This window comes from Monodelphis domestica, chromosome 3 (assembly GCF_027887165.1).
Source record: "Monodelphis domestica isolate mMonDom1 chromosome 3, mMonDom1.pri, whole genome shotgun sequence".
In the NCBI taxonomy this organism is placed as follows: Eukaryota; Metazoa; Chordata; class Mammalia; order Didelphimorphia; family Didelphidae; genus Monodelphis; species Monodelphis domestica.
The window spans coordinates 528189136-528210561 of record NC_077229.1 but is presented as its reverse complement, the minus strand read 5'-3'; the positions used below and the strand labels follow the sequence as shown (position 1 = coordinate 528210561).

The following is a 21426-nucleotide window of genomic DNA, read 5'->3' as shown; positions in this document are numbered from 1 at the left end:
TTAAGTCAGCTCTCCAGAGCTGATTGTTAAATTTTCATTGTGAACATTTACACCTTCAAAAGTAGATGCAACAAACTTGGGCTTGATTTACTGTTTTGTTGATTGTCTAGGCTTAAGTAAGTAATGGAGAAAATATTAATAATACAAATTGAACTTAAAAGTGTATACTGCATAGATTTGTTTTTTCAAATTGCAAAACATTTATCAGTAAATAACTGCATATACCCTATCACAATGGAAATACACACAGAAAATAATTCCTAGGGAGATAAGTGAGACCCTACACCCGTGATGGCAAACCTATGGCACACGTGTCAGCACTGACAAACATAGCCATTTTTGATGACACGTGGCCGAATGTGGGCTCAGCACACCTTGAGGCCCCGGAGGCACCTTGGGGCCCCAGAGCTGCCTGGGGAGCCGTATGTCCTGCAGCTGTGGCCATGGCCATGTCTGGCCCAACCCACATGCTGACCTTGGGGGCAAGGGGCAAGCAGTGGGCAGCTTGCACCAGGCAGCTGGGGCATGTGGGACTCCTGTGTGGGCAGGGAGGAAGAGCATGTGGGGCTCCAGCCCACATTCAATGGAGGAGTACCTGAAACCCATTACCAGACACTTTTAGCACCCTGAAAAATATAGCAATGACCTTACTCACAATTTTTCCCTCTACGTACTTTTGTGAGACCTTATTCTCAGTGTTAAATAATATCAAAACCAACAAAAGAAACAGATGGACAGATGAAAATAGTAGCACTTGCTTGGGCTTGAAGTGTACAAAATACCAACCTTTAGTTGAAGATTTAGCCAATGAAATTCAGCAACAAAAAAGTCACAAATAGGCAGGTTAAAGAATTCCCCTCCCCCTCACTTGTCTTAGTTCATGGCATGCCACACAAGTTAATAATATCCAGACCAACAAAAGAAGCCAACTGACAGATGAACAAAGAAGTCACTAAGCAGGTAAGTTAAATAATTAGCTTTTGGTTTATTAAATATAGTTATATATTACAATTATACATTTTTGTTATTTAACTATAAATATCACAAAATTATATTGATTTTTTTTCTCAAACTGACACACCACCTGAGTTATGCTCCTTTTTTTGGTGAATTTTGACACACCAAGCTCAAAAGGTTGCTCATCACTGCCCGAGACCATCAGGCTCCTTTTTCAAAACCATCTTTGCAATATTATTTTTTTTTTCTCATGAAAACTACATCCTGGAGAGTTCAAGGATATTTACCTCTGGTGCCTTACATTGTGTCATTCATATAGTAGATCTTAATAAATATTTATTGAAATTGCCTTTGTTCACACAATTATATAGATCCTTTGTGATTAGAAATGATCCATTCTGAATCATTATTATTAACCACAGCAGAATGGTTTTTCTTTCAGTGTCCACTAGATATTATGGTCTTTCCTCCCTTCTGCAAAATTCATCAACTAGATTTATTATGTTTCTACAACCATAATGACACTATAATAACAATTCCTGTGTATAACTTCATCACTTACCAGTGCTTTCATATTCATCTCAGTTGCTTGTTATTATGCTATGATATCATGATTAAATATAATGTGTAAATAGAAATTTTGTGCCTCTGAACTACATTACCCATCATCCCTTTCCTTTTTGTCCCCATGTATTGATAAAGTTGTGTGTGTCCCCCTCCTCACTCTCTTTGCGTGGTGCTCTCAGTGCTCTTGAGGCCCCATTGTATGGTCCTGGGAAGCTTCTTTTCTGTATTGAGGCTATTGCTTTACTTCTGCTTCAAGTTATTATTATTATTATTAAACTTTTAAAAATATAATACTTGGAATATTTGGTTATTAATTTTTAATCTTACAAGAGTTCACATATGGCCTCAGAAACTTCCAAGCTATGTGATCCCTGGCAAGTCACTTGACCCCGAATGCCTAGTTCTTACCACTTATTGAGTGAATGTGTAAATGAGTGAAGTAAATCAGCAATTTTCATGAACTTTTAAGAGTCTGAACTGAAACTTGGTAGTGTAAGAACCATTTGTTTCTTAGAAGGTCTTGCATTAGACTTCATACCTTCCATTCTCAAGTCTAATGTACAAAAAATGGACTTTTAAAATAAACGTACAAAGAAAATTTGGTAGATTGTGAAGGAATCAATTATTTCTGATTTCAAGGCAGTTTAGACTCCCCCTCTCATTTTCTTGACCCATATTCCCTTGTGAAAGTATTTTACAAATTACAATTAATTATACATAAACATCCTTATATCTTGTTTGCAAAATCCCGTTAGAAATGGCCTAGAAATTATGAAGTCAAAGATGGAGATCACATTGATCATATATGACTAGTCCCACCAAGGACACCCAAGGTAAAGAGGGAAGCAGTGTTGGTTTCCCAACTCCTTTAGAAAAGAACACCATGATGTACCATTCTGAAGAAATCTCTAGGTTGAGAGCCAAGTCACCGTTGCACAGCCTGCTCTGTACCTGTTTCTTCCTCCCATTTGGTAGCCCTTCCTTTTTAGAATCCTTTATATCTGGACCCTTTGATTCTAGACACTTCTTTGCCCAATCAGTCTTACTGACTGATGTCTCACTAGTTATGGCATCAAATATGGAAAAACCATCAAGAGTAGATTTGACATAAACTATAAAAGCTCTAGTTCTAGGTGGCTAGGTGGCACAGTGGTTACCAAGCCATACCTGGAGATGGGACATTCTAGAGTCAAACTTGGCCTCAGAGAATTCCTAGCTGGGTAACCCCGGGCAAGTCAGTGGACCCCAATTTCCTAACCCTTACCCACTCTTCTGCCTTGGAACTGATACTTAATATTTATTCTAAAACATAAGGTAAGGGTTAAAAAGAGGTCTGGTTCTGGCCCATTTTATGAATATATAAATCTATATCTCCTATTAGTTGTCCTTGCTTCCTTTTTCTGTTCCCATCTCTGTGTCCCTTAATTATTTTTCACATAAGATAAAGCATAGCATTACAGATTAGTCTGACTCTTGAGACTGTAAAATATCTTAAATAGACTGGGATACATTGCTGTACTCCAGGATAAGCTTCCTGCTATGGAGGCAGGTGAAAACTCAGATCTCCCAACACATTAAGAAGGAAGAGAGGGAGTCTAATGGGTAGACTTGAAATCTGAGATCATCGTCTAGAGAGGACACTGATGGACCCTGATCCTTCCTATTGCTGGAGCCTAATGACCAATGGCTGGTCTCCCCATTGACTGAAAACAAATGATACCCATTCATTTCAATATCAGTGACCCGGTTCTATTTTTTTCTCTATCAAAGTCTTCTTTTGTTGACCTCCTAATCCTATTCCTGTCTCTGCATATATCCTTTAACAACTAAAACCTCCCCTTATATGAGTTAAAATAAATCATAATAATCTACCTATTGTTTTACACATGACTGGTATGTTGATTCTTTTGTGAAATGTGCTTTAAGTTCAACAATTGCTATTAAGAACTGGGACAATGGTTATGGGGTACCTCAACAACTAAATCATGTTCAGTGTTTTATTTCAACAGACTCTTAAATAGTTCGGACTAATTTAAATAAAAATTTCCAAATAATCCACTGAGCCATTCTTGTTAAGATGGTGACTTATTTCTGTGAGACTTTCTCTATGCTTGCATGACTGATCCATTTTTATCTGATGGACATGAGGTGAAAGTATGGATGCTGTTCTTTTGATCCTCTTTTATTCCTGTTTGTCTTTTGCTCTTCATCACCTGGTTCTGTCTGCTGTTGTCTTTTCGCTAATTCATCTTTTGCTCAGTTCAAATAGCAGAGGTCCTAGAAAATAAGATGGAATTCTGCCCCTCCTGGGAAAAATCAGGTGAATTTAATTCAGGCAATCAGTACATAGACTACTTTGGGCAAGAATCCCTTAGGAGAGCTAGAGTAGCCCACAGAGTCAATAACAGGGGAGGAAAGCAGTACTCTCAGAAATGACAGAATCCTATATGTCTGCATTGCAGGCAAACCAGCTAACGTCACAGTAGTACCAATCTATGCTCCAATTACTGATGCCAAAGTGGATAAAATTGCTCAATTCTATGAAGACCTACATTATTTTCTAGAAATCACACTAAATAAAGATGTTATATTAATTAGAGGGGATTGGAATGCTAAAGTAGGAAATCAAAAGATAATTGGAAAAGCGGGCAAGTTCATCCTTGTAGTACAAAAGGTAGCAAGGCAGAGATGAATAGAGTTTTGGGGGTTTTGTTGAGCTCACTTGCTAGTCTTAGCAAACATTCTTTTACAGTACCCAAAGGGCAGCTCCACACCTGGACATTATAAGATGGTCAATACCAAAATCAGATTCATTATAGAACTTTTCAAGCAAAGGTGTAGAAGCTAAAGCTAAAGATAGCAACCAGCTAGAACAAACCCAGAGCTGACTGGCTCAGATCACAAGCTTCTCAGACCCATCAAATGATACTGGAGGTACAGAGCCTTTCTTTAACATCTCTATTTGTTCTTTGTTCATGTGGTACCAAGAAGGAAAATAGGACTAATATTAAAGGTATTTAAATATTTTACTACAACAGGTAAGGTACCAATGGTGTCTAATGTTTTCAAAAAAGGTTTCTTATATTTCATTCAGAATATAACTTAATACTCTATAGCGATTAGAATCCATTTTCTTTTCAACATGTAAAAATGAGTTGTCAAATTGCCTATGAAACTGTAACCTATAAATTTTAGAGGTCCCAGAAGGCAATGAAGAAAGGATGTTGACTTATCCTTCTTTTAGTGCTTCATTTAAAACAAGCATGAGTTTGCCAAAAGACTTTAAGAGGGGAATTGGTAAGATTTCTAGAATCCCAGCTAAGGCTTTTCAGAAGGATAAAAACATGTACCTGACTGAGAAACAGGATAAGGCAAGATAATATATTAACTAAACCTACTATTCTCCGTGCATTTATTGCTCCATTGAATAAAGTAATAATCTTTAAATGAAACCAGAAAAAAAGATAAAATTGTCCTCTGAAGAAAGAAACTCTCTTCTGCATTCCAATTCAGGGTAAGAATGCAAGCATAATAACAGTTAAAAGATCACTGCTCTTGAAATTGAGACTTAGGTTTATGTTCTGTTATTTTTATTAGTTGCTCAGCCTTGAAAAATGTATTAAGCTTGTTTTGGAAAGTGAAGATGAGGATGAAAAATGGAAGGTTGAAGAGGATATAGATGACATGGATAGAATTCGAATTCAAAAGAGTAGGTATGGAAATAGAACTGGGGCACAAGAAGTAGACAAATTCAATATATCTACTTGGGGAAGGAATACCTTCCAAGGGAGACAACTTCAGGAGAAATGGCATTGTATAAATGTAGGGAACTTGAGGAAAAAGGTGAAAATATTGCTAGAGCTGATAATTTTTAACTTTAGAGGGAAAATTAGGTGGCAGCGAATGAGAAGTCAAATTATAAAGAGAATAAGGACAATACGTCTATGTCTATGTTTTTGAATGGATGGATGAATCATATCCTCATGTCAGGGATGATTTTATGGAGGGGAACTTATATGCCTAAATAAGGTTTGCATTTGACAGGACAATGTAAGCCTTGTGGAAGATACCAATTGGGAAGAAAAAAGTCTAGGATCCATCACAATACTGGAGCAATTGTAGAGAATTTAATCCCTCAACAACCTCCTGGGGTTGAGAATGCCAGAGGGAGCAGGATTTAAAGTATATTCATAGCCTGGGGCAAATAGGAATTGAATACAAGGTTGTTGTTTACCAGACATAAAACTGGTGTTTGCTCACAACAAAACCCCTTTCTCCATGACTGCCTTGTCATGGCAGTGGGGTTTGTGTTGCTCTATGAAACTCTGAGCTACACTTTGCAGGGTTGCACAAGTCATACATGTTATGGTGGAGGGTTCTGATGGAGCAGATGATGACAAGTCACTCCAGGGTCTTTGCCAAGAAAACCCCAAGAACAATATGAAGATGATAAAAGACATGACCAAGAAAGAAGAGCTCTTCATGCCAGAAAATGCCCAACTCTCCACTGTGGAAGAGCAATACCAATGAAACAGCTGGGGCAAAGGCAAAAGGAAACTGAGCTATGAATGTATGTGATGACCAAAGGAAAGTCTGAAGCTGTAAAAACCAATACTGCCCAGAAATCTGGAATGTGACATCTACAAACCATGGGAAGCTGGATGTGGTCAAACAGAAGGTGGAAAGATTGAACGTCAAAATCTCGGATGTCTGTGAACCACGACGAATGGAATCGGATTACTATAATTGAGGCAGTCATTGCATATGCTATTTTGGGCAAGAATCCCTTAGAAGAACAAAGAGTAGCCCACATGGTCAATAATGGCATGGGAGGGAGAAAGGCATAACTGAGGTATAATCTAAAAAATGACAGAATTATATAGGTCTGAATCCAAGTTAACCAATTAACATCACAGTAATGCCAGTTTATGCTCCAAACACTGATGCTGAAGAGGACAAAGTTGGTTCAGTTCTATAAAGACCTAAAATATCTAAAAATAATAACTCCCCCACCATTGTAGTAATTAGAGGGGATTGGAATGCTAAAGTAGGAAATGAAAAGATTATTGCAAAAGCGGGCAAATTTGCCCTTGTAGTGCAGGGTGGAGACTAATTGAGTTTTGCCAAAATAACTTGCTAGTCATCACAAACATTCTTTTCCATCAATCCAAAAGGCAATGGATGGACATTTCCAGATGGTGTAGAAGCTTTATTTACAAAGCCAGCTAGAACAAATCTAGAGCTAGGAGAATTCAAAAGGTGTTCTTCAATGAGCAATCCAAAGAAATAAAACAACACAATAGAATGAGAAAGTCAAAAAAACTCAAGAAAATTAGACATATCAAGAGAACATTTCATGCAAAAATATACTTGATAAACAAAAATGGTAGAGGCAATAGAAACAGAAGAGCTAAGAATTGTTGGCAAGCATATATGGAACCATCTAATAAAATTTTAATAACTGATTACCAAGATGATGTGGTTACTGATTTAGAGCCAGTTTTCTTGAAAATTAAAGGAAGTAGTCCCAAATTCAGCAATGAAACAGAAGCAATCTTCTCCTCTTCTAGAATTTTTTGCTTTCTCCATAATCCAATGAATGTTGGCAATTTGTTCTCTAGTGAAAGTGATGTCATTCCAGTTGAGCTATTTAAAATCCTAAAAGAAGATGCTGTTCAAGTACTACATTCAAAGAGCTAGCAAATTTGGAAAACAAAATAATGGCCACTGGATTGGAAGATTAGTTTATGTCCCAAACCTAAAGAAGGGCAATGCCAAAGAATGTTTAAATTACTGAGCAATTGTACTCATTTCACACAAAAACAAAGTTATGCTTAAGACTGTGCAAGCTAAATTAAAACACTATGTGAAATGAAAATTGCCAGATGAGCAAGGTGGTTTTGGAAGAGGCAGAACTAGAGAACAAACTGTCAACAATCACTAGATTATAGAAAAAAGCAAACAAACCAACAAGATAGTTCTAGAAGGGAAAAAAAATGCTCCGCTTCATTGACTATATTAAAGCCTTTGATTCTGTGGATCATAGCCAAATGTGGCAAGTTGTCAAAGGGAGGGTAGTACCAGATCATCTTATTTGCCTCCTGAGGACCCTGTATGTCAATCATGAAGCAACTATTAGACTCGAACATGGAACAAATGAGTGGTTTGAGATTAGAAAGGAGGATGACAAACCTGTATATGGTCACCTTATTTATTTAACTTATTTGCAGAGTGTATAATATAAGATTTCAGGCTGGACAAATAAAAAACCAGAATTAAGTTTGCCAGGAGACATATTAACAGTTTCAGATATTTAGATAATACTATTCTGATTGTAGAAAGTGAGGATTTAAGTCTCTTGATGAGTGTGAAAGAGGAGAGTGTAACACTTAATTTGAAGCTTAACATAAAAAGTAAAATTATGGTAGCTGGTCCCATTACTTCCTGGAAAATAAAGGGAGAAGACATGGAAGCAGTGTTGGATTTTATAGTTTTGGACTCAAAGAGCACTGCAAATGGTGAATGGTGCTATGAAATGAAAAGACACTTGTCCTTTAGAAGGAAAGCTATGGCAGATTTGGATACCATCCTTAAATGCAGAGACAATCACCTTGCTCCTAAAGGACCATATAGTCAAAGCTCTGTTTTTACAATAGAAATATATGTCTGTGAGAGTTGGGTTGTAAGGAAATTGAGAACTGCAGAATGAATGCTTTAGAAATGTAGTGCTGGAGAAGATTTTGGAGGGTCCCTTGGACAGTTGGAGACCTAGTTGATTCTTAAAGAAATTAATTCAGACTGTTCATTGGAACAAATACTAAAGCTAAAGCTAAGATACTTTGGTCCCGTAATAAGAAGAGAGGACTGACTGGAAAAGACCCTCTTATTGGGAAGGATTAAAGGCAAAAGGAAAAAAGAACCACAGAGGATGAGAGGATCAGGCAGTGTTATGGAAACAACAAACATGAACTTGGACAGATTTGGGGAGCCGGTGAAGGAGAGAAGGGCTTAGTATGTTATGATCCACGGGGTCATGAAGAGTCAGATATAGCTGAACAACAAAATGACAAAAATAGAGTTGCCACAGGGCATAGTTGAGCAGTTGTTGGGGAAGACAAGGGCTTAACTGGTTAGAAATAATCATATAGAAAGAGGAAGCAAAGGAACATTAATGAAAAAAATGAAAAATTCAAAATTGGGATAAAAATTATAATTTTTCTTATTAGGAGTTCAATGATAGGATCATAGATTTTGATCTAGAAAGGATCTTAGAAGTCCTTTAAGCCATTGACCCTTTAATTTTACAATTGAGGAAATTGAGACACAGAAAAAAATTGTGTTTTTCCCAGGGGCACAGAGGCAGTATCAGAGGTTTTTCTGACTCCAAGTCCACTCCCCTAAGCACTCTACAACATTGCTTCTAAATGCTAGATATTGGTTGGGAGAGAATGGCGACCAATGGCGCATCTCCAGATTCTTCCATCTTGAGCCCATTGATCTTCCAACAGTATTCTAAATGCCTTCTAAAAGCCAAAGAAAACTCATGGAGTGGTTTGACTGGCCTTCAGAGTTGACTGTTTCAAACACTGGAGCTTCACAGCATCGCTATGGTAACGGCACTTGCTTAGTCCATTGCCCTTCAGCCCCCCAGGCAGGACTGAAATCGTCCTCCATCTCCGCGAAGAGCTGAGATCTGAGGCTTGGACATTCCTCCACCCAAAGCCTCCCCGCCTAAAGCAGGGACTGTTCCTCACCAGCAAACGATCAAGTCGACCAGTGTGTACAGATGTTTGGTCAAACCGGGAGAATTTCTGCCAGACGCAGAGAAATGCTCTCTTCAGCTGTGGCTCTGTTTCTCCCACCTTCGCCCTCCAGCCCCCAAGCTTCTGCCTTCACTAAGGAAGGAAACGTCTCTCGCCTTTGAGAGGGGAGATTGCCTCGGTGAGCACATAGGGGCGTTTTTAAGCTGTCCTTGTTCGAAGAGGATGCTTGTTTCACCTGACGCTGAGCACTCCCTGCACTTCTTCTAGCACTGCGCTCTCCTGGCTCGCCTGCCTTTTTAACCACTTATTTTCTCAGTCTCTTTTTCTAGTTTATTATTCACATCACATTACTAACTAGGCATTACCCAAAGTTCTATTCTAGGCCCCTTCTTTTCCTTTTTAATACTCTCTCTTTATTTTTATTATTTTTTAAACCCTCACCTTCCGTCTTGGAATCAATACTGTGTATTGGATCCAAGGCAGGAGAGTGGTCAGGGCTAGGCAATGGGGGTCAAGTGACTTGCCCAGGGTCACCCAGCTGGGAAGTGGCTGAGGCCAGATTTGAACCCAGGACCTCCCGTCTCTAGGTCTGGCTCTCCATCCACTGAGCTACCCAGCTGCCTCCTATACTCTCTCTCTTGCTGATTTCCTCTGCACTCACGGTTTTATTACCATCTCCATGCCAGTGTTTCATACATTTATATGCTGTCCTGACAGAGTCCCAGTTTTTCTCTATGGCTTCAGCTCTACATCACCAATTGCCCCCTGGGCATTTCAGACTAGATATGCTGGAACAGAACATATTCTCATCCTCTTCGCACCCTCCCCCTTTTCCAAACTTCCCTATTTCTTTTGAAGATATCACTATTTTTCCAGGCTCTCAGGTTGGCATCATCCTCAACTCCTCATTCTTGTTTAGTTGAAAAATTTTGAACCCCTAAAACGACATTACCCAAAATTCCTTTCTGCATTACCCAGAATGCTTTTCCCTTTGTGCACATTTGTGTGGTTACATTATTGTTTATAAGTTTGCTGTAACTCCTCCCTATCTCTCTTTTCCAAGGGGAAAAAGAGAGTGAGAGGGCAGTCACACCCCCTATATACACACAAGGTAACCAGACTGGTACAGGATAGGGAAAAGGAAATTTTGGGAAATGTAGGCCTGGGAACAACATTCTAACTACATGATCTCATTTACATACGCAATCATTGATGAATGTCCAATACTTCAAGTGTTATTTTGATAAAGTTTATTATCTGACCAAACAGAACCATGTGACTAAGTTTTTTCTACCTGCACAGATTTCCAGTTCCACCGAAGGTGCAACAGGAAGGAAAGAGCACTAGAGGTGGAATTCCACCCAGTTTATCCTGCCACCATCAGCAGGTAAGGACAGGAAGTGAGTGGGGTTCTGGGAATCGTAGTTTTGGCTGGGGATCATAGTTTTTTATGGTAACAGATTCTAATTTCCCAATGAAATCTTACAATTTCTACTTCTAGAACATCTTTCCATGTTGATTCCTTTTTACTCATACATTCATCTGAGCCTTTGCCCATTTTTCACCCAGGTTCATCAAACTGACCCCTTGTCTTCCTCCCTCAAATATCTCACCATTCCAATCCATTTACTGCTGGGAGATCATTTTCCTCAAGTGCACATCTGACTATATCATACGCCTACTTAAAAAAATTCAGTTTTCCTTTTGCCTCCAGGATCAAATAAATATAAGCTCCTCTGTTTGGCTTTCAAAGACCCTCAGAAACTGGCAACAACTTGCATATTCCTCCTTCCACACATTGCAATCTGGCTAAAATAATTGGCACTTACTTTGTTCCCTGCATGCTAGAGTAAATCTCCCATTCCTGAGGCTGCACTTTCTAGTGCATGTTTAGAATGTGCTTTTCCATACAAACTTTCCTTCATAGAGTCCTTTCTTTCAAGATGTAGTCCAAGTACCACTATTTACATAAAGCCTCTTTTCATTTCCCCCGCTGGTAGTGCCATTCCTCTCCAAATGCCTTGTCGTTAATGACTTTGTATTTATTTTCATATTTATTATCCACATATTAGGTTTATAATAATATATGGACTTCTTTGTTGAATGTCAGTTCCTGTGAACAGAGATGAAAAGAAATTCATTATATTTGTGTCCCCAGTGCCTGGTCTGGTGTCTGATATATCTTGTTGTAAAATTTCAGTCATGTCTGACTCATAGTGGCCCCATTTGGAGAGAGAGAAACTCTGGCTTCTTCTGATACCAGGTAGAATCTCTAAGCTCCAGCCAGGGGAAGAGAGTCTCAAGAAGATGGGCCTTTCCTGGAGTCTTCATGCCTCCAGAAAGGCATGGGAACAGTCTAAAAAAGAAGTCTGGGTGTCAGTCTTACAGTCACTCCTTGGTCCTTCACTCCAAGCCCAGGTGATGGACTGTCTACTCTTTAGTTCTCACCTACTCTGGTTAAATTATATTTTGGCGGGATTACTCAATACCTCTTTTTGTGATGAAAATGAGCAGATCTACTTAAATACTAAGTTATCACCTTTTGTGGATTACAATTCTAGCTTCACTATAAAGGAAGAGCTAAGTACCTTCATTGTTACAATCAGGAGGTTACAATTTTATCTTCACAATAAAGGAAGAGCTAAGTATCTTCATTGTTACAATCAGGAGGTAGCTAAATCCAGGCTTCCCAGTGTTCTATTATGATAAAGTCACAGAGTTGTTTAACACAGAGTTGATCTCAGTGATCAAAGAAATTTCATCCCAGGGTAGTGAGATGATAAACAAATAGAATGGAGGAGTCACTGTCAGTAATCAGTGAGAAATAGTAAAAAACTAAAAAGATATCAGAAGAAATATGGTTTTGATTTTAAGAAAAGAGATGAGAAGGTAACAAATAATCATAAATCTGACATTTATAGCATAGAAAAAATTCATAAATTTATTATTGAAGATTTAGCTTTGAAATAATTTTCTCATTTAAAATGGGATTAACAGGGGAAGCCAGGTGGCTCAATGGATAAAGACTGAAGATCCTAGGTTCAAATCTACCCTCAGACTCTTCCTAGCTGTATGACCTTTGGCAAGTCACTTAACTATGTAATTGCCTAGCCCTGCTAGAGCCCTATTGCTCTAGGGTTTATCCTAAGACAGAAAGTAAGGTTTTTTTATCTTTTAAAACGAGGTTAATTATAGCACCTAAATCCCAGGGTTGTTTCGAGGATTAAGTGAAATAATTGTAAACTGCTTAGCACTGTGCTTGGCACACAGTAGGTGCTATATAAATGTTAACTATTATCATTATTATTACTAGCTGTCTGACACCAGGCAAGTCACTTAGGCCTGTTTGTCTTACTTCCTCATATATAAAATGAGTCAGAGAAGGAAACGGCAAACCACTCTAGTGTCTTTGCCAACAAAACCCCAAAATGGGGTCAGGAAGAGTCAGATATGACTGACCCAACTTATTTTTTAAAATATTGCTAAGGTAGTATAACTTCTCAAAGATGTACCAAACTAAATTCTTCCCTAAAAATATGATTGTTAGAGACTCAGAAAAAATAATTTTCTCTGAAACTAATGAATTAACATTTAATGTGATAGAGAATGTAACATTTTTGTTTTTTAAAAAATTATTTCTTTTTACCTGATAATTCAAGTCCTTGATCTGTGATCACAATGACTTCAGAGTTTTTCCAAGTACTCAGAGCCTGGTCCATTCATCTAACAATCCAGTATTATGCCTGTCCATCTTGCACCAAAAAAATCATCCCAGGTTTTACATCCAACATGTTGGAGTCCTCCCTTGCTTTCTCCTGATATCATGAGGGTTCAAATGGAGCATGTCAGCTCCAACTTGTCTGCTTGACAACCCCAACTCTAGTCACATAACTAGAGGATCTTCCAATCTTAACACACAGTTATTTGATGACCTGCTCTTCAGAGTTCTTTAATTTTTAAAAATCCTTCTCTGTATATTGTTTCCAAGACAGAAGAGCAGTGAGGGCTGGTCAATGAGGGTTCAGTGACTTGCCCAGGATCATACAGCTGGGAAGTGTCTGAGGCCAGATTTGAGCCTTCCATCTCTAGGCCTGGCTCTCTATCCACTGAACCACCTAGCTGCCTTTAATTCTCTTTAGTTTTAAAGATGCAGTCCATGGTTGCTATCACTTGTTAAAGCTTGCTTCTTTTATATTAATGTCCTTGTTGAGCATGCCCTTGTGTGGCATTTAAAAGAGTGGATGCCATAAACTGTAAGAGTTAAAATGGTTGAGGTTATAAACTGTAGTGATTTAAAATAGTGGAAGATATAAATTGTGACAGATATAAGAGTGGGTGAGTAAATTGTGACCGCAGGAAATATGTTTTCACCAGTGTCTTGTTTTAAATCAAATATTTAAGGTGGTCTCCAGGGAAATATTCTCAATTATGAATATACCCAAGTCAACTGGGTTTTATAGAGATTTAATTAATAATACAATGAGGAATCAAAGAAAGAGAGAATGAGAGAGAAAGAAAATAAATGAGAAAAGAATAGGCCAGCCCAGGCAGCCCTGGCCAACCCAGGCCTAAGCCCTAAAAGAAAAGATCAGTCAGTCCTAATCACTCACCATAAGATCTGTTCAAGTGAAGATTCAGGGGGACAGAGTCTCCCCAGAGGGAGTTCCAGCCAGAGTCAGCCTCCCTTGAAAGACCTCCTTAGAGATTGTCTCTCAAGAGCCTGTATATCTCAAGAGCTTTTTTTCAACAGTCTGTCCTTTTTCATATATAGAGGGTTTTCTTCTATGTTACCTCCCCTAAGTTCTTCCATCTACCAATCACAGTAGATGTTTTCCAAAGGACAGCCCATTCTGAATTCACACCTGAGTAGATTAATCCTTTTAGTAATCCACACCTGAGTAGGTTAGAATCTCTGTGTAAGTTTTTTTCCTCTTTGCTCCTTTTAAGTTCACAAGTTGCCTGACCTTTATAGGTACTTAGCACCCCTTTGTAATTAATTCTAAAAATAGGCATGGCTTAAGTGTGGGTGTAAGTATTTTTCATTGTTCAGCAAGGAGTTTTCTCCCCTAAAGCAGTCTTAAGTACGGGTGGAGTAGAGGTCTTCACATTTCTGATCTAAGTAGAGTTCTCACATTTTTTAAATGGGGAATTTTCCCAATAGGGAATTGTCTCAATAAAAAATTCCCCAATGGGGAATTTTTTAACATTCACAAGTCTGAGAAATTTCAAGATTCACAATCCCCCCTGATGATCATTGGGAGACTAGTTTCCCCATTGATCATTTAACATAATCAATTTGTAGTTCTAAATGCACTTCTAACTATAGATATACACAATATTCAATTTTCTAAGAGAAAATAGAATAGTGAGGGAGGAAATAGAAAAGAAAAGAAAGCAAAACCAATGTTTTGCTGGGTGCATTGACAGAAAGCCAAATTAGGGGCAGTCCCTTTTGGCATAAATGTGTACAATTACAATAAATGTTCAATTAATGTTCAGTTCAATCAACCATATCCAAGGTTTATTCTTGATCTTGATGAAGTGTAGGTTTTCTGGCATCTTTCTGCAACAATTCATTCTCTGGATATAGGTGTTTCAAGCTTCTTTCTTGAAGATCTTTTCTCGAACAAAATCAAAATCTTGGATTTTATGTAAAAATACAATCTCAAACAAAAAATCAGAAATCTTGGATTTTAAGTTAAAATACAATCCCCCTTGAAGTAGGTGTTAAAAAACATCCAGTTCAGCTCAATGTTGAGTTATGGGGGTGTTTGAGTCATTTATCAAAAGAACAGAAAAATAATCAAAAACATAAGGAAAAATTCAAAATAGGTCCTTGTATAGGTGGTTCAATTTAAAGTGATTTCTATCCCACAAGTCTGTAGGACAGAATGCAGTAATATTTCACTTAACCATTTGTAGCCAAGACTACAGGAAGTTGCCATAATATAAGAAGGAAAGGAATTAGAATTCTATTTTGATGGGGAAATGTCATTCCCTCGTCTGATTTTTTTGTCATTCTCAGGGATATAGGGAGCCAGCATGATAGTCAAACTTTGTACTTATATGAGTACTTCACAAAGAGTGTAGATACAAGGAAGTCCTACGACTTAACGTATGTCAAGTGTCGCAACCTCGAGTCTCACATTAGTATGTCCTGTGTGCTCTTTTTGGCACTTTTCAGGTTAAGTCTGTGCTCCTTGTGTTTTATCCCTTTTTCTAGAATCACATACAAACATTAATCACAGTCTTATAATATTTTATCAATAAATGGCAGGTTCCCATAGTTTAAAGCTTGTGCACTGACATTATTGTAAGAATATATATATTAAGCTTATATTAATGCAAAAAATATTAATATTAATTATGTGTACCTTTAGTATAAGAAATGAGGGAAAATCAAATATTCTGATCAAAATAAAGAAAAGCAATAATAAAATTTAGGAAAAAAATCAGTAATTCAATGTGTTCTCAAAAAACAGCATCCATTTGTCTATGGATTATTATCTTCAATTCATGTGATAGGGTAGAGTCAATCAGTCTCAACAGAAGATGCTTTCTTCACATGTGAGCAATGAATCCAAGATTCTTTTTCTCCAATCTTTATAGATGCTGGAGTAGTTAATAATATTTGGAATGGTCTTTCCCATGAAGGCTGAGTTGCTCCAGTTCGCTTGAAATTCTTAATATAAACTTTATCTCCTGGGTTCAGGTCATGCAGAGAAAAGTCTAGTGGTCCGGCTTGTACTGCAGCTCTGGATTCATGAAGTTCACGTAGTTTGTGCTGTAACTCCTGTATATAGGAAGCAATAGTAATATCTCCCCCTAATAGCGATGTATAAGCCGGGGAGAAAGGCTTAGCCTGTATAGGCGGATGTCCAAAAAGCATCGCAAATGGCAAGATGTGTAGGTCTCCTCTAGGCCTGCTTCTAAGATGAAATAGGGCCAGAGGGAGAATTTCAGGCCATTTTAAATGTGTGTATAATTTTCCAGTCATAGTTTTAAATTATTTGTTCATCTTCTCCACTTGTCCTGAGCTCTGGGGATGATATGGAACCCCAAGCAAGAATATATCTGATTTAGAATAGAATCAGTAAAATGACTTCCTCTATCTGAATCAATATGTGCTGGTAGTCCAAAGCAAGGAATAATTTCCTTTAAAAGTATTTTTGCAACAAAATCCGCTGTGGCTCGGGTCGTAGGAAATGCTTCTGGCCATCTGGTTAGTTGATCTACAATTACTAGACAAAATTTATAACGTCCAGCCTTTGGCATTGTTATAAAACCTATCTGTAGATGTTCAAAAAGTGTGTAAGCCAGAGGACGTCCACCAAAGGCTTTTCCATGAAATGCATGTTGGTTATATGCCTGGCAGGTAGAGAAGGCTGAACATACTTTAGAGGCTATAGTAGTTATACCAGGGGCTATCCATACTCTCTTAACAGAGTCCACAATGCCCTGGGTGCCAAAATGACCATTTTTATGAATAGATTGGCAAATTTAGTTATAGAAACTTCTAGAGAGCAGGGTCATACGAAAAATATTTTTTTTTTACCTTTTACCAAATCTTTATTTTTATAAATATTTTCCAGATTGTTTGTCAGTATAATTTCTTTATATTCATTTTCTGATATTTCACAATACATGTTTCTTCTCACACTTTCCCTCTCCCTAAGAAGGTAGGTAATAGATACTGGCTGTACATGTAGTATCAAATAAAATATATATTTCTATATTTGCCATGGTGGGAAAAAGACATTATTTTTGATTGCACTAGACAAAAATTCATAAAAGAAATAAATAAAATAAAGACTGGCATATTTCAGTTTGCATTCAGACTTTTTTGGTTCCTTTTATAGCAGTAAACCATCTTTTAGAATTGCCCTGGACTCTTGCCTTGTTCTCTTTTTTTTTTGTTTGTTTGTTTGTTTGTTTTGTTTTGTTTTGTTTTGATAATAGTTGTCATTCACAGTTGATTACCATACATTTTATTTTTGTTATTGTGTAGTTACTCCACTTTGCATCACTTCATATAAGACTTTCCAGGTTTTTGGGGGATCATTTTGTTTGTCATTTCTTATGGCACAATAGAAATATAAATTATACTTATATAGAATTTGAATAAATGGGAGAGGGGGCATATTTCAGTTGTTACAAATCTTCCTTTGATCACTTTTTATGTGTATCTGTGTGTGTGTGCTTCTATGAGTGGATATGTATAAAGTAAGAGATTATTTCCCCCCACATTTTTGATATCTTTTCCTCCTTTAAAATACATTTTCTTTCAAAGATCCCTCAATGGCCTCACATTTAAATTGCACCCAGTTCAGATTATCCCCCCTTATACTTGGTCCAATTTGAAGACTTTTTTTTTGTCTTTGTCCTTTTTTAGTACCATTTCTATCTCCATTTAAAAGGGCACTTGGGTCTGTGATGTTAAGTTCTGTGGGTGATGGTTCCAAAATTCATTTTGGAGAAAACAATTTATTAAAATATATGTTTCTGCCAAATTATTTTTATTTTTTGGTCTTTTTTATTCTCCAACATCCTTGGTATGATTTTAGTTAGTGGATTTTTAAAAATTTGTTTTACTTTCTGTTGTTTCCCTCTGCTTTATGAAATGATACTGCCAATAACTATCCATTAGCAATCATGTTCTAACATAATTCCATCCTTCATTACTCTAGTTCAAACCTAACTCAGTTAAATTAATGATGGCAAGCTTCATTCCTTGCCTTAAAGGACATTATTATGGTGCTTGCTATATACTATTAAATGGCCATTTTTATTCCCCAGAAAGCAATGACTTCCTAAAGGATGAAGTGATATCCTGGAAGGATTTTTAGTCTTTTGGGGTGAGAAGAGTATGAAAAGTTAATAGCATTCAAACATTTTATATTTTATTTTATTTTTATTTTTTGGGGGGACTATAAACTCATTTATTTTTTGTTTATTTTTTAATTTAAATTAATTTATTTAGTTAATTTATAACATTATTTCTGGGTAACAAGAATCATATTTTTTCCCTCCCCATACTCCCACTCTTTCCTTAGCTGATGCACAGTTTCACTGGATATTACATGTGTCCTTGATCAAAATCTATTTCCATGTTGTTGGTGTTTGCATTAGGATGTTCATTTAGAGTCTCCATCCCCAACCATATCCCCTCGACCCATGAGATCAAGCAGTTTTTCTTCTTGTTTCCAGTCCCACAGTGTTTCCTCTGGATGTGGATAGTATTTTTTTCTTGTAGATCCCTCCAAGTTGTTTAGGATCACTGCATTGCCACTAATGAAGAAGTCCATTACAATTGATTGTACCACAGTGTATCCGTCTCTGTGTACAATGTTCTCCTGGTTCTGCTCCTCTCACTCTGCATCACTTTCTGGAGGTCGTTCCAGTCCCCATGGAATTCCTCCACTTTATTATTCCTTTGAGCACAATAGTATTCCATCACCAACATATACCACAATGTGTTCAGCCATTCCCCAATTGAAGGGCAGCCCCTCATTTTCCAATTTTTTTGCCACCATAAAAAGAGCAGCTATGAATATTCTTGTACATGTTATTTTTCCTTATTATCTCTTTGGGGTACAAACCTGGCAGTGCTATGGCTGGATCAAAGGGCAGACAGTCTTTTAGTGCCCTTTGGGCATAGTTCCAAATTGCCCTCCAGAATGGTTGGATCCATTCACAACTCCACCAGCAATGCATTAATATCCCAACTTTGCCACATCCCCTCCAGCATTCATCACTTTTCTTTGCTGTCATGTTAGTAAATCTGCCAGGTGTGAGGTGATACCTCAGAGTTGTTTTGATTTGCATCTCTCTGATTAAAAGAGATTTAGAACACTTTTTCATGTGCTTTTGATTTCTTTAACTGAAAATTGCCGATTCATGTCTCTTGCCCATTTATTAATTGGAGAATGGCTTGTTTTTTGTACAATTGGTTTAGTTCTTCATAAATTTGAGTAATTAGACCTTTGTCAGAAGTTTCTGTTATGAAGATTGTTTCCCAATTTGTTGCTTCCCTTCTAATTTTGGATGCATTAGTTTTGTTTTTACAGAAACTTTTTAATTTGATGTAATAAAAATTATTGATTTTACATTTTGTGATTTTTTTTTAGTGCTTGCTTGGTTTTAAAAACTTTCCTTTCCCAAAGATCTGACATGTATACTATTCTGTGTTCACCTAATTTAACACCCACCTCCCGTAACAACTGGAGTCTCATGCCCCACATGTCACAAACTTTGCACCTCAGTCTTTGGACTCCAAAGCCATATGAGGGTACATCAATACATGATAATACACAAAGACAATTGTCATTCTCGGTCACCGAGAGACTACCACTACTTCCCTATAGGACGCAAATCAATTCTCTGCCCCAATGTATTTGATTGTTCTTCCCCCTTTGAGTCAATTTCAATGCATGTAAGATTTGAGAATTTCCTATCTCCAATCTCTTTACCCTTCCAGTGTATTGATGTTCTCCCCCCTCCTGACATGAGCTTCTTTGTGAAATATAAATTTACCCCATTTTGTTTCTTTTCCCATTTCTTTTAGTATCAACCTCTTTTTTAGCTTTAGTTATATCTATCTATCTATCTATCTATCTATCTATCTATCTATACACATATATATGTATTTATGCATACATATATCTATATACATATTTATGTCTTGGCATTTCATCCTATACATTTTATCACTTCCCTCTAAGTGTAATTCTTCTAGATGGCCAGGTGATAATAACAACTTTTAAAAGTTACCAATGACCTCTTTTCTTATAGGGATACATGTCATTTTAACTTATTGGATCTCTTAATTAAAAGTTTTGTTTTCTTTTTTGTTTCTTTTGTTTTGTTTTTCTTTTTTCACTCTTTTTAAATTACCTTTCGATGATTCTCTTGAGTTCTGTGCTTGGGCATCAAATTTTCTATTCAGGTCTGGTCTTTTCTTTACAAATGCTTGGTATTCTTCTATTTTGTTAAATGTTTATACTTTCCTCTGTAAGAATATGGTCAGTTTTACTGGGTAGTTGATTCTTGGTTGTAGACCTAGTTCCTTTGCTTTCTTGAATATCATATTCCATGCCTTTTGGTTCTTCAGTGTAGATGCAGCCAGACCCTGTGTTATCCTCACTGTGATTCCATGGTATCTGAATAACTTCTTCTTAGCAGCTTGTAATATTTTTTCTTGGTCTTATAGTTCTTGAATTTGACTATAACATTCCTGGGTGTTGTTAGTTGGGGGTTAAGTATAGGAGGTGATCTGTGGATTCTTTCAATCTCTACTTTCCCCTCTTGTTCTAGAAGATGGGGATAGTTTTCTTGGATCATTTCATGTAGTATGGTGGTCAGGCTTTTTCTTTTGTCATGGTCTTCAGGTAGACCAATGATTCTTAAGTTGTCTTTCCTGGAACAATTTTCTAAATCTTCTGTTTTGTGAATGAGGTCCTTTACATTTTTCTCAATTTTTTCATTCTTTTGGTTTTGTTTTATAGTGTCCTGCTGCCTTGTGAATTTGCTTGCTTCTATTTGTTGTATTCTGGATTTTAAAGAATGAATGTCATCCCTGGTTTTTTGGTCATCCTTCTCCTTCTGGTCTGATTTTCTTTGGAGATCATCTTTCATCTTCTCTGCCTCATCTTTCATTTTCTTTGCCTCATCTTTCATCTTCTTTGCCTCATTTTTTGTCTCCTTTTCCTCATTTTCAAGCTGATTAATTTTGACTTTCAAGACACTGTTTTCTGTTTCCAGACCACTTATCATACTTTTAAAATTCTTTTTCCAGTTGTCTTCAGCCTCTTTTAATTGTGTTTTGAATTGTATTTTGAGTTCTTCCAAAGCCTGTATCTAATTCTCTGGAGTTTCTGTTTTTTTCCTGATGTTCCTTCATCCTTCTCTGTTCCGTTTGCTCTTTGTTCATTGACTGTATAGAAGCTGTCGATTGTAATTTTTTTCCTTTTTCTGTTGTTTGCTCATATTTAACCGGCCCCCCCCCTCTTTACTCCCTGCAGCAGTTGCCTGCACTTTTGCTCCCTGCAGCAGTCGCCTGCACTTTTGCTCTTCTCTCTCTCTCTCTCTCTCTCTCTCTCTTTCTCTCTCTCTCTCTCTCTCTCTCTCTCTCTCTCTCTCT

General features: G+C 37.2%; 1 long non-coding RNA gene across 1 annotated transcript in view; it reads left to right on the top strand.

The window, feature by feature from the left end:
- LOC130458551 (uncharacterized) overlaps nt 1–21426 on the top strand; it is a 161606-nt gene that overhangs the window by 20386 nt on the left and 119794 nt on the right. Inside the window, exon 3 of the long non-coding RNA XR_008917962.1 lies at nt 10590–10674. This is a non-coding gene — a long non-coding RNA (uncharacterized LOC130458551). The remainder of the gene's footprint in view (nt 1–10589; nt 10675–21426) is intronic.